This window comes from Dermacentor silvarum, chromosome 5 (genome assembly GCF_013339745.2).
Source record: "Dermacentor silvarum isolate Dsil-2018 chromosome 5, BIME_Dsil_1.4, whole genome shotgun sequence".
Lineage (NCBI taxonomy): Eukaryota > Metazoa > Arthropoda > Arachnida > Ixodida > Ixodidae > Dermacentor > Dermacentor silvarum.
This window is the reverse complement of record NC_051158.1, coordinates 3,637,352-3,651,543: the sequence shown is the minus strand read 5'-3', so window position 1 is coordinate 3,651,543 and position 14,192 is coordinate 3,637,352. Positions and strand designations below refer to the sequence as shown.

The following is a 14,192-nucleotide window of genomic DNA, read 5'->3' as shown; positions in this document are numbered from 1 at the left end:
GGGCGCTGTATGGGTGCTGCCATCTTTTATTGCGATAGCAATTATATGGACGGTCCAAAGCAGATTTCTGCCGTCGGCGTCGCCGTCGTCGTCACCGTCGCCGTTGCCATCGCCGTCGCCGTGAGGTTCCGTATGACGCCAATAGAGATAAAATCGTCGCCGCGCGCCGCCGAACGCTGTATGTGCGAGTGAAAGGGCGCGAGGGACGCGCGCTTGCACGGGGAGTGAACCCACGGCGGAGAACAAACGCGCGTCTTGCGCGGTGCTCCCTTAAGGGCTGCAGTAGAAGGCGTCTCTTTCCTCCTTTACAATCACCATATATGTAGAGCAAACGCGCCTTCTTCCGACGCGCGAAAGACAGTGGGGAGGGGGGGAGGCGATGTTTAGCTGCGGCACCAAGTGCCTATTTATATCAGAGGCTCCGGCAACAGTCACCAATGCCGCACGCATTTTGTGCGAACGCAGGGCAAAACGCCGACGGCGTGGACAACAGTTCTGCGTGTGGCCCGTGCTGCTGCATGTCCAAGTTTATACAGCTGATAAAGCTACCATCATTACTCCGTATAGCTCTCTACAAATTTGCTATCGCAATTGACGCTTCGCCTTTCAGGTGAAACTGCGACAACTTTTTATTTCTATAAGTGATCGCGGTTAGGGTAGCTATTACGGTTAGCGGCGGTAACTGCCACAGTAATTCTCGGTATACGACGTGCATGCGCAAAGGTGTTAACATGTCACGTATCGCTGTGCCGTATCATGTCGCGAGCAAAAATAAAACTCTTAAGTGTAGCCAATAATCAACCAGTTACGCCCGGAACTATTTACCGCTGCACAAGGATAATGACTGTGTACGGCTCGTACCTTTGGCAGTGCTGCAACGACTTTGTGAGATGGAGTATAGGTATCGAGAGCTGAATAGCCTGAAATGTAGCCTACATCTTAGCCCTAGAGCGGCCTTAAGACCCCGGCATCGCTTAGAACGCGCAACTGACGCCGGCCTCGTTGGAGTCGGGTCAGCATAAGTCAGCTGGCTCAGTGGCTTGTACACGCCAACGCTCGGGATTTCTGGAACGGGTCGCAGGCGTTACACGCCACCAACAGCCCAGAGAACATGTCACGCTGGGCTGTACATGCGCTCCAGATCGGCCAAGCACACAAGTCTTGTGTGCATTGACAGACATTTGTTTCTCAAGCATGGTTATGTCTCCCAGAAGAACTCGTAGGCGGGGCAGTAAGCGATGAGTGCAACTTCTCATCTGCACGTTGCCCTCCTCTTCTGGCTCTTTCACCCTTTGTGCTCCGTTGTCGGGCAGGGCCCGACAACGCAAAATGGCCGTAGCGATCCACTGTCGGGCACCACCCGACAAGGGTGTTCGGGGGTTAAATTTCGCGGTTTTTCTCACTGCGATTCGTGCCCCCATTCATTGTATACATGATTCGCCATCTCTTGAGGGATAAATAAACTTTGTTGAAGTTTACTCCTTTTTGCACTAGGCTGCAGTACAATGTTCAGTACGGCTTCTGGATACCAGAGCGTTCTCACGTGCGCGCGGAACAGCACGTTCGCGCGCACATGTTCGCGCGCAATAAACACGATGCGCCATCTCTTGAGGGATAAATAAACTTTGTTGAAGTTTACTTATCTTTGCACTAGGGTGCGGCACAATATTCAGCACGGCTTCTGGATTCCAGAGCGTTCTTTTTACCCGCGCAACCGCAAGTTCGCGCGGTTCGCTGAGAAGCATGATCACATTTTCACCGTGTGCGTTTTACGGTGGTGCATTTAGTGAAAGCTTCTAGGGGTTTCCATTGTCAATAGCTTTATTATTGAGTCGCACACAGCTGCAGAATCATGGCGAGAAAGAACAGCGACACCTGCAGTACCGCCGCAACCTCATCCTACACCGCTGGTGGGTGACGTGAGGGATAGAGCCAAAAAGCGAGGCCCGTCTGCGCGGAAGGAGTGCGAGGAAAGGCTAGATGGGAGGAGCCATTTCATCTACAAGCTCCCAGGCCGAAGCAGCAAGGACTGTGCCGCTTGTAGCGATCGAAAAACAAGCGGAGGCAGCAGGGAAACTGTGTTTTTCTGCAAAACCTGAAGTAACAACCCTGGCCTGCACCCAGGAGAATGCTTCGAGCGGTATCACACGCTGCTCAAATATCGGTAGAGGAGTTGCCTGCAGAATGCAAGAGGAAAAATAAATATCCTGTGAGTTTTTCTTCCACAGTTGGTGGTTTTGTTAGCGGCGCCACAAACTGGCAAAATAGTTTCGGACCGGAACAGCCAGAACGTGCGTAAAAGTTTCGGACCGCAAATGGTTCAATTTCAGTGATAACTATCTGCCTATCGTTAAGCATGAAACACAACCTTACCGACATTCTTGGCTCTGTGGTCATTTTCATACACTTGGCCTACACTATATAAAAAGAAAACTTCCATAGTTCTGCCAGCTGCTAAATTATGGCGGTGGGTATTTCTTAAATTTCTATATCAATGAAGTTCAAGAAAAACAGCCTTACACGTTACCTGTAATTACGTATACCGCTCACAATTACATAAACTAGACTCATCATACGCCTAGACTGATGGCTGTTTGACAACATATCAACAATAAGCGGTAGGTTATTTTTATTAGCATTTTTTAATAGTTTCTGCATAGTTCTAGAGCGAAGATACCTTCTGGGGTGAGACGGACTTTTATGATTTGGTAAGTATTAGACTGGGTTGCTGGTCAGCTTACTATTCGGCTTTATTTTTACTGTTGTCACTGTGTCGGCTACATTTGAGCAATACTCTCTTCGTTGCACCGGTCGTACTTGGATACACTGGTTTGTGTGGGGAGGAAGGGGGTTGTACTTTGACTGGAGAGGAGGGAGCGCGGGTGGTGAGGGAGGATGACGTCGAGAATAAGAAGACAGAAGGGGCTAATGACGCACACCGCTTTGTTAGCGCAAGCGATGACTTCATTGGCGACGGGAGGGCATGACCCGGCGCTACTCTTTTGTGCAAGCGCTGATATCACGTAGTTACTGGGGAGGGAGCGCAGAATGCTTTCCGTAGATCGTATTATGCGCAGGTGCTTTGGTCAGCCACGACGGCAGAGTGGATGTGAAAGCTTCCCTCATACGTTTTTTTACAGTACATGGGATATTCACGATATAGACCATATGTAAACAGCTACTTTTGAAAAAGCATGAAATACACACTGATTCTAGCTGAACTCCTTGACCACCTGATTTGAAACAACCACAAGCTTATGCGATAATACGAGGAATGCGTGAGATTGAAATTCAAGGCGACCAGCAAAACGAGAACAAGACGAAAGCAAGAGCCAGCGTTTATACAAGTAGAATTGGAAAAGACAAGTCCATTTGTCGAAACGTTGGCTTCTGCTTTCATTCTGTTCTGTTTGTTTTATCATCATGACCGTATCGAACATTTAGGCGATAATAACTTCTGTTTTGTGAAACCTACAAGGCTTGCGCGAGCGGCGCTGGAATAGCGAACTGCAGTGACAAATCAGTGATTGCTACTTCGTATGCTACGCACCTCAAATATACGACCCAAAATGAGGCAACTGTTGTTTCCTTAGTCAAGTAGCAGAAGACAGGCAGAATATATTGTACACATGGTACATCTTATACGACACAATAGATTCAGACATAAATGAATTGATAGGCTTAAGTAGCACGTTAAACCCCAGAAAGAAGAGCTCGGATATAAAAAAGTAGATGTATTCAGCTTATGCTAATTTAGACCATTTGAGCTTAGAGCACGAATGTCAATATCCAGTATACCTTAGCAGCTTGTCTAGTGATAGCCCTGGCTACTACACAGACCTTGACTCGAAGTATTAGGTGGTCGATAGTACAATCATTGCATTCTACCGGTGCTAACATATGGGGCAGAAACTTGGAGGTTAACAAAGAAGCTCGAGAACAAGTTAAGGACTGTACAAAGAGCAATGGAACGAAAAATCTTAGGAGTAACGTTAAGAGACAGGAAGAGAGCGGTGTGGATCAGAGAACAAACGGGGGTAGACGATATTCTAGTTGACATTAAGCGGAAGAAATGGAGCTGGGCAGGCCATGTAATACGTAGGATAGATAACCGGTGGACCATTAGGGTTACAGAATGGATTCGAGGACGGCAGAAAGTCAGGTGGGATGATGAGGTTAGGAAATTCACAGGCGCAAGTTGGAATACGCTAGCGCAAGACAGGGGTAATTGGAGATCGCAGGGAGAGGCCTTCGTCCTGCAGTGGACATAAATATAGGCTGATGATGATGATGATTGATGCAATCAAATTACGTTTTGCTCTTCCTTTCATTTCCTTCATTTCCTAAAAAATTATGAATTCCCACACGATGGAGGAAATATACTAAATCTACGGCTCGTGACGGTAATTTCTATTAGAAAACATTATTTTAGGGCGCTAAAAAGACACACGCTAGGAAGAGACACACAGACACACACCGAAAGGTAACTTTCGGTGAGTCTTGATTTATTGAATTATTGATTTATTGAATTAGAAGATGGGGCAAGGGGCAATTCCTGCGCATGCGTAACACAAAATATACGACGTCATATGGAAGGATAAACTCTGCCGTTACATCTGTGCTTGAAACAAGTGAATCTCGGTAGTATGAAACGTGACTGAGATATCACTGGCACACGTGGTACTTTCTTTTCGATGAAGCGTGCCTCCAAGAGTTCTAGTCGCTAGAAGTTTATTAGAAGCCATACCCAGTATGGAAACGTGCACAAAGTACGGCTCACACACGCAGGCATGGCAGTGTGCGCTGAGATGCGCACCATCCATTTTGTTTAGGTTGTTCGAATGCTCCCTCATTCGATCATTGAGACATATCTGCCCGCGTGGCCTATACATACGACTTTCCACAGCTAAGAGGAATGTCGTAGACTACCCCAACAGCACAGCGCACAAATCGCTTAGCGGGCTTCTTCGCGCAGCCTTGTCTCGCAGTACTTGTGGTACGACGCCATAGCTGGTCTAGTTTGTTGGGAGCGAAAAAAAAAAAAACGACACGGACGCCGTATCTCGCTACCACCGTCTCAAGGTTGTGGCTAATTTTGCGCAGTACGGCACAACCTCAGGTCTAGTGGCGTCGGTTCTGGCAAAGTCAGTACCCAGAATTCGACAAGCTTTTCTTCACTTTACGGTGCACAGATTCGGCCACAGCGCGGACGACCGACTCGGCGAAACCAGCTCTTAAAAGCCCAGTGATCTCGCGTAAAAAAATTGCCTGCGTTGTATGAACACATGATTTGCACAGCGCCGAACAAAAGTATGGAGAGGCGCAATGGAACGTTTTACAACCTTTGAATGGGCTGAGTCGTACTGAGTCGAATGTAGCGTCGATTGGGTGCACGGTAAAGAACCATAGGTGGTCAAAGTAAATACGGATTCCCCCACTACGTCATGTCTCATAATCATATCGTAGTTGTTGCGCGTAAAACATCGAAATTTGTTTTAAATGATAAACGAAGTGATCGCGTCATCGGCTTGCTCACGTTTGCCATGTATATGCATTAAAAGGCCTATACACAGAAAACGCGCAGTTTGGATCGTGTTGATCCTGCTGTGGTGTCTGTTACTGACCTAAGCATTTGTATTTTGGGCTGTCCGCAGTGGATGAGAACCTGGGGAATTGTGCTGCTGAGCTTGAGGTCATCGCTGCATATCTCGGTCTCGACGGCCAGGTTCCGATGAGGGCAAAGTGCAACTACGCGAATTTAGCAAGTATTGGTGTATCGCCCGTTTAATAACCGCAGGTGGTATGTAATGTTTCGCAGCCCTCAAATGTTACATTAACGTATTACGCAATACCTCTATGACTGCTGGTATCTCTACTGAATCAAATGCATTGTCATAATCTATGAGAGCCATATTGAGAGGTGATTTGTACTCCGAAGATTTCTCGATTACATGATTGATGACATGGATATGATCCATCGTAGAATATCCCTTCCCGAAGCCAGCCGGTTCTCTTGGTTGGCTAAAGTGTTGCTCTGATTCTATCGGAAATTATCTTGGTGAATATTTTATGCAATACTGAAAGCAAGCTAATGGGTCTATTATTCTTCAATTCTGTAACGTCTGCCTTCTTATGAATTAGTATAATGTTGGCGCTCCTCGAGCTCTCTGGCAACCTTGAAGTCGTGAGGCACTGCGTATAAAGGGCCACAAGTTTTTCAAGCATGATATCTCCTCCACCTTTTATTAAATCGACCGTTATTTCATCTTCTCCAGCAGCTTTTCCCCTGATCATGTCTTGCGAGGCCCTTCTAACTTTATCGCTAGTTAAAGGAGGAGTCTCTGTATCCTGTTCATCACTACTTCGAATGAAAGGAGCTTGGCTGCTCTGGGCACTGTATAGGGCAGTATAGAATTCTTCCACTGCCCTTTCTGTCAACTAAATTGCTGGTGATATTACCCTGCTTATCTTTCAGTGCATACATCTTGCCTTGTCCTATGCCAAGTTTTATTCTCACTGATTTCATGCTACGTCCATATTTTACTGCCTCCTCAATATTTTCCACGTAATAATTTCGAATATCCCTTACTTTTTTCTTGTTGATCAGTTTTGACAGTTCTGCGAATTCTATCTCATCTCTCGAGTTTGCTACTTTCATGTTTTATTGCCTCTTTATTAGGTGCTTTGTTAATTGGGAGAGCTTACCTACTGGTTGCCTGGGTGCCTTACCTCCAACTTCAATTGCTGCTTCTGAGATCAGCTAAGTTACGGTTTCATTCATTACCTCAATGTCGTCATCTTGCTGTTCTATCAGCGGGCAAACGGGGATAGCCAATATTGTAGTTGACATTACGAGGAAAAAATGGAGCTGGGCAGGCCATGTAATGCGTAGGATGGATAACCGGTGGACCATTAGAGTTGCAGAATGGATACCAATAGAAGGGAAGTGCAGTCGAGGACGGCAGAAAACTAGGTGGGGTGATGAAGTTAGGAAATTTTGAGGCGCAAGTTGGAATCAGCTAGCGCAAGACAGAGGTAATTAGAGATCGCAGGGAGAGGCCTTCTTCCTGTAGTGGACATAAATATAGGCTGATGATGATAATAATTAAATATTGCATCTGCCTAGCTCCACAGTTGCCCTTGAGTGAGAAAATCTAGTTATTCAATGAATAATACTCGAGCTAACTTATTAATTTAGGAAAATAGCCTGAAATGGGATTTAGATGGGCTAGAGACTGCAACTTCTTGGGGTCTAAGGCGGTGAGAGATGAAAAACATTCACATTTATCTTATATATGCAGCATTGAATCGTGAAAACACCTCCTTAGGTGAGGAATATAACATATCAATTTAAAATATAATGTGAGCAATTACATCAGATTAACTACTATCACACGCTTTATTCGATGCAATTTAAATAATTTTGATAGTTCTTGGGCATGCGAAATTAAGAAAATGCATCGTTTACCTCTAATTGTTTCATAAAATATCAAATTTTCTTACAATATTTGCAGAACACTTACATGTTCAATAAATGCATGCTCTCGAAAGTATTAAGGCAGTCACTTCCATATGTATTTAGAACCTTTACTAAAATTGAATGACTTTCGCCTGAAGCAAAGCACCTGTCAGGGAGAAAAGGGGAAATTTAAGAGCGCCATCTGTATTTGAATGGAGCTGTCGCAGGTTGCCGTGAGCGAGCCAGAACTTCCTCAAATAGAGAATTTTGTTGTATAAAGCCAACTGAATTCTCTCTACTCCTTAGAACTCAACAAACAAATCCCGTGGTTTATACAATTTGCTGAGTGACCTATTTAAATTGTTTGAGCAACAAATCCGCAACATAACTACGTGTTGTAACCAAATTTTCTTCGCTATCAAGGCTTAGGTAATCCATTGAAGCCAAGCATCATTTAGGGCTTCGTAAGCAGATAATTTATGTGGGCAGCTCAGCAGCAACACTACGGTGACGTCACAAGTTTCCTGAGTATACGGTATCGTTGCGATTGCAGCTGGTAAGATCTTATGGTAACTGACACTACAAAGGGACCTTTCTTCCCTTCATTATACCATCACGCAGTAAAGATAAAATATGTGCGCTTGTAGAAGTACAAGTTCGCGGCCTTTCTGCGTGCAGAAAAAGGCATGCAATTGAGCGGTACTAAGCTGGTGCCTTGTCAGAAGCTGCGCACTAAACGTCAAGACTTCTTAGGAAACAATAGCACCTTGCAAAAAAATGCTAAAATGTGCAACACCATTTATGCAGGGTATTTTCATTTTTATCTTACGTGCCTATATATTATATACGGAGCGAATGGAAAATTTTGTGTGAAACACGTAGACGTGGTTTCTTCATGGCAAGAATTGCAGTGTTAAACCTAGTGCTGCTGTGCTGGGTATGTCCACATCTCCTGTCGGATGGAGCAGAAGGCAATGTCCCAGATTCCCTGGCAGCTAGTTCTCGCAATAGGATCTCGTGGTCTCCGAACTCACGCAGACGACCACGTAAGTATAGAAAAAATATATATATATTTATGGAGAGTTGAACTAGGCTCGACGAACATAAAGATTGCCATAAATTATATAAAATGTTCATTTCGTAAGTAGTGTGCAACAGTGAGAGCTAGGCTGAAAAGCAAAGCTAATCAATAACTTTCACACAATACACATGTGGTAATGTGGTTTCTCATGAGCAGAAGTCAGAAATCATTCCTGCAGGCCTGAATAATCGCTGAAATCTTTGAACGTCAAATGCCCCATTTGAGACCGTTAAGGTAATGCGCAAAATGTCTGGAGTCAGTGCACATTCTATCTTATTATTTCTTTTTTATGAAACAAATTTTGTGTTAATAATAATTTGAGCAAGGCACTTTAAAAAAATCTGCACATGCTGCGACTGGTATTTTAGAAGGCACATCAATATTTTAGAGCGCCCGTCTACTTTATAAGGATTATTATGTATGTACCAACTATGCAATATTAGTAAGCCATTGTGCCACGATACCAAATAAATATGAAAGTTATATAACAGATTATAACAGGAGCAATATAAAAAGAAATATAAGAGATGTTGGAAACAAATGACCCTGCTGGTCTGTGCTTTTTGTGAAATAGAGATGTCTAAATTACTCAATGACCTAATGTTCACAAATACATTATGCACCTAAAGGTACTGAAAACAAAATCGGGCAGTTTTTTATATATAAAGAACGAATTGTTGATTATTAGAGATTTTATGATGCCTAAGGTCAGAAATATTGGGGTGTCTGCATGACTAGTTCTGTGTTTTTCTACGGCTGTTTTTCAAACATATGTGCCAGCGTAGTGCACTTGGTGATCTTAAGATCAATAGCACAGTGTTGACGTGATTTATTTACTCGTTATTAAGAAGAAGAAAAACGGAATAACGAAACGAAATGATCCACAAAGAAGATCGTCGTTCATAAACGGTGATTGATTTAAGGAATAGTATGGGTGCCAAAAAGTGTTGCCAACTTCCGTAACCAGTTTTCCCCTAACACACACACACAAAAAAAACGTTGAACATATCCTTAAATTAGTGCAAGTGTGGTAGTTCAGCTTCTTAATATATTTTCAGTAATGATAACTTGTTGTCTTCGTTATGCAACTAACAGTATAAATTTTGTAGTTGAATTTATTTCTATGCGCACTTTTTAAAATAGTCAAATAACGAAGCTACTCAACTCAACTGGAAATGATGTCCCAGTGCAAGTTGTTATGCTAACCGCACAGCCTCCTGTTGACGCCCCATTCTTGTAAGAGGACTTCAGCGCTACTAAACATTGTTGTTAACCATACTTCTTCTGCAAATAAAGCAACCTACGTGCCAAGTTTCCATGAAACTTAACACGAACTGTAAGAAACACGGGGGCTGGATTTCTCTTACAGGATGTAACGGTGTCAAAGCAGCGTGTTACTTTACGACACCAGTTTAAGATATGTGAATAAATTTTTAGCGCTCTGTTTACTGACGTAGCGCCAACAAAGCCACGCGCTTACGCGCTAGCAGCGAAGCACGTTCAAACGGGGTCCGCCTTTAGCTTTCTTCTAAAGTAAAACTAGTCGACACAAACGAGCACTAGGCTATGCCAAAAGTTGCCCAACCGATGTGCGGTTCGCGTTAAATTGTAGCATAATCGGTTCATAGTCAGCTGTTAAGCGCCACAACTCGCATTGTCGTGATGATCAGCGCTCACGTCCAGATTCGCCCGCGCTGTTTTGTGTTGCGTTTGGTGCAGCGTGCGTTCGTTTTGCAGGTTACACATGAATATTTGAGTGAGAGTGCGCAGACATCAGCAAAATGGGAGTCATAGTACTTCATTAAAAAGCCCCGGGCTTCCATAGCCTGTCATTTACTCGGCGACATACGTTCAATACACTGCAGTATAATCAAAATCCCTTCTGCTAATGCTAATTCGAAGGCAATTTGAGGTAATTGTAATGAAAACATGCCCTCAGGCCCACATTTCTACCGTTTCTCATATACGTCCTCAGGTTTCTTTTTTTTTTCAATACGATAGCGTGAAAGTTGTATAATTTGGACAAAGTTTCGTTTGACCTAAACAAGACCTAAATTCCATAGATCTAGGGTAGTTTCCTCTAAAAAATAATATTATGGGGTTTTACGTGCCAAAACCACGATCTAATTATGAGGCACGCAGTAGTGGGGGACTCCGGAAATTTGAACCACCTGGAGTTCTTTAACGTGCACCTAAATCTAAGTACACGAGTGTTTTCGCATTTCGCCCCCATCGAAATGCGGCCGCCGTGGCCGAGATACGATCCCGCGACCTCGTGCTCAGCAGCCCAACACCACAGTCACTGAGCAAACACGGCGGATGGTATAGTTTCCTCTGAATTGATTGCATTGGGGCCAAAAGAAAAGAACACATTCAAAGGCCGCTGATGATTAGGAAATGTGATGACATGAGGAAGCTTACATTTGCATAATTCGTCACTGACGCACAACATGGGTATAGCGAGATCGCTGGGAGAGGTCTTCGCAGACCACTACAGAAGTGTCGTTTGCATGAATGTGATGGGAGAGTATCGTATCATCTTGCCATCGTATGGCATCTCATGTAAACGACGTAGTTCGCGACGAAAGCGTATCGCATCATATGCGCTAAACAAGTGTAGTTTGCGGTGAATGCGCATTAGGGTGGGACATGTTAACAAAAGCGTATTGTATTAGAAACTATGGGAACGCATTTGCTGCTGAAGGACAACCGTCCAAACAACCAGTGGCGCCCGCAGCCGTACTTGAGGACATCAAAGGAAAATGGCAGCTTACGAGGCAGGCCGCACGCGACTTTTGTTCTCACCCGTGATTATATTACGCGCGTTGAAACAGTTTCGTCTTTGTAATTATTAATTGGCATTAACATCGGTGAGGTGCTTTATTCGCGTCTTTAACGTAGTCAAGTCGACTTCGAGGTAATAGAACCAGAGATGGCCATGCTCGGCTACTACTCGCTACGGACACGCTGGACAACTTTATTATCCTGATAGAACACGGTACGTTTTCCCAAAGGAAATGTCCCGTAAATTTGTTCACGCGGAAAAATGAACGTCAACCCGAAGAGTGTAGCCGACCACCAGGTGGTATTTCCGGTGCATTTCAGAATGCAATCACAAAAGGAGGCTTACCGGAAGTGAGAGTGCTAAATTTAAAATACCACACGAAGTGGCGATAGCTTGCTGGACAGGAAAATGCGCGTTTATATAAACGGTGCCGTATGAGGATGCGCAATATCAAAAGTTTTGATAAGCTTCTACCGTTTTCAGGTAAATTCGGCTTTAGAGACGCTACTCATAATAATTGCGAACCTGGTTGAGTTGTCACACCAAGTGTGTTTTCGTGCCTTTGAACAGCTAGAACATTTCACAGAATAGGTTCGAACAACATGTCGCAATTTATACGTATACTAGCTTCATTGCATTGTTAAAAAAATCTTAATGTAAACTATTCCATACAGTTCTCAGTGGATATGTATTGATTGCATATGCAGGGTGTCCAATAGGCCAAGTTTACAAGGAATGCGAAAGCAGTACCTGCGGCGAGTGGAAATGCTACCAGCTGTTTCATCCGAGGTGCCAGAGCGTGCACCGATGACTGTGCAAGCCAATGCTTCTGTCGTTTGGGCCTGTTCCGAAATGACCAAAACAAATGTGTACCAATATGGGCTTGTTGGAAACGTGCGAATCGAGCAGAATAGTTTCGATAAGTGCAGTAAGTGGCACATCTATGCATCTGCTTAGTACAACGCATCATTCAGTGCCAATAAATACCTTCCGCGGGCCCCGTGTGCTTTATTTTATAATCGTTGCAATTACCGCATAGTTATTTGATTCTAGCAATAGTATTCTGAATTCCCCAGCCCCAACAATTACTGCAAAGTTATTCCACGTCCGGTTATCTCTGCCATAATTTATGATAGACTGAAAGTGAGCCGTTTCTCATTAATATTGTTTTGGCGACAGCGAGTTTCGTGAATAGTGGGATCCAAAAACTTGCCAATATTCAAGCTTATGCGACTTGCTACATCACGAAGCGTGCTGGTTTGCCACTTTCTTTTACAGCGTAGGCTGTTATGGGCACTTTACACCCCGTTTGGGTTCGCTATGTTAATTATTTCTCCACCCAAGTCAATTTTGGTGGTTCGGTATTTTAGTTTCTGCAACATAAGAGAAGAGGAAATTGCGCATTGCAAGGGATCAGGTGGGACATTACAGTCAATTGACGTGGAATACCATAACAGTGCGGAAGACCGTGTGCAAGTCGTCACGCTTATTGCTACAGCCACATGTAAGACAAGAGCGTAAGCATTTTCCATATAGAAGAAAATGCTACCACCTAAGACTGCTGCCTCATTTGGAGGATTCTCGCAGTCTACTAGCCACAGAACGAAACAGTCCAAGACTCTTCGTACGAAATAGAAAGGTCAGTTTCGGACACTCAAGAAAGAAACGCCCGTACCGGCTATTAAAGATTTCATCATAAGCAGCCATATTCAAGAGCAAGTGGCATGAATGTTCCAAGTTATCTTACCGGTCTACTAAAATGTTGCGGCATGATCTGCTTGATTGACTCGGCCTTAATGTATACCAAAGAAGAATCCCGCAAGAGAAAACACTGTCCACCTTATCGGTAACGTCGAATTGCCCGAACATGTGCAGTGCCTGTTTAGTTGTGTTCGTGGCCAGTCGGAGCGTGCAGTGTTGGGAAAAAGGTCCCACCAAGTTGAGGCCAGGTCTCTAAAAGCGTTGCTTTTGTTTGCGGTGTCTCCTAGTGACGCCCTCTTCGCGACTGTATTTCATCAGCAAATCTCCGCTCTACATCTACTTCCTACTACTCCTGCTCTCGGCAATTACAAAAAAGTACCACTTGTTTATCACGTGATGAAGGCCTACATCTCCAATGAACCCTTTCTTTATTTTATATTTGACTAGCCTTTAAATATGACTCTTGACGCTTCCTAATAGCACTCCACAGAGGTAAGTGGCCATGGATACATTCTCATTTTCCTTTTTATGTCGGTTGTATAGGCGCGGTTGTTCACCGACACCGGTAACAGGAATTATAAATGTTTTGCGAATTTATAAAGAAATGAAGAGAAAATATTGTACAGGAACCATCGATTGTCAATCTAAGCGTAAACACAGATGATTCAAGAAAGCTTTTAGCTTCATTAAAAGAATGGTGCGCTTGGCAACATACATTGCATCTTCTTTCTGGGGTTTTACGCGCCAAAACCAGTCCTGATTATGAGGCACGCCGTAGTGGAGGCCTCCGGATTAATTTTGACCACCTGGGGTTCTTTACCGTGCACTACAACGCAAGCACACGACCGTTTTTGCATTTCGCCTCCATCGAAATGCGGCCGCCGCGGCCGGGATTCGATCCCGCGACCTCGCAGCGCAACGCCTTAGCTGACTGAGCAACCGCGGCGGGTAACATACATTGCAGTGAGAATATTTAGGGAGCATGCGCTGTTTCATTACGCATTTAAGTAGAGAACAGAGCTGTCTAGTGCTAGTGCGTGTCGTGAAGAGTTTAGTGGTAGTATATGTGGAGTGTGCATTCTTCTAAAATAACTACGACAGTTGAAGTTCACGAACTAAAGCGCTCCGAAACGCAAGCCTGCGCGCCTTTTGCGATGGCACCTTTG

At 44.2% G+C, this 14,192-nt stretch overlaps 1 long non-coding RNA gene across 1 annotated transcript; it reads left to right on the top strand.

Annotated features, from left to right (window-relative positions):
• The first annotated feature begins 8,237 nt into the window (after positions 1 to 8,237).
• On the top strand, positions 8,238 to 12,322 carry LOC125945494 (uncharacterized). Its single transcript, XR_007466930.1, has 2 exons — positions 8,238 to 8,505; positions 12,033 to 12,322. It is a non-coding gene; the product is annotated as an uncharacterized LOC125945494 (long non-coding RNA).
• The last annotated feature ends 1,870 nt before the right edge of the window (positions 12,323 to 14,192 follow it).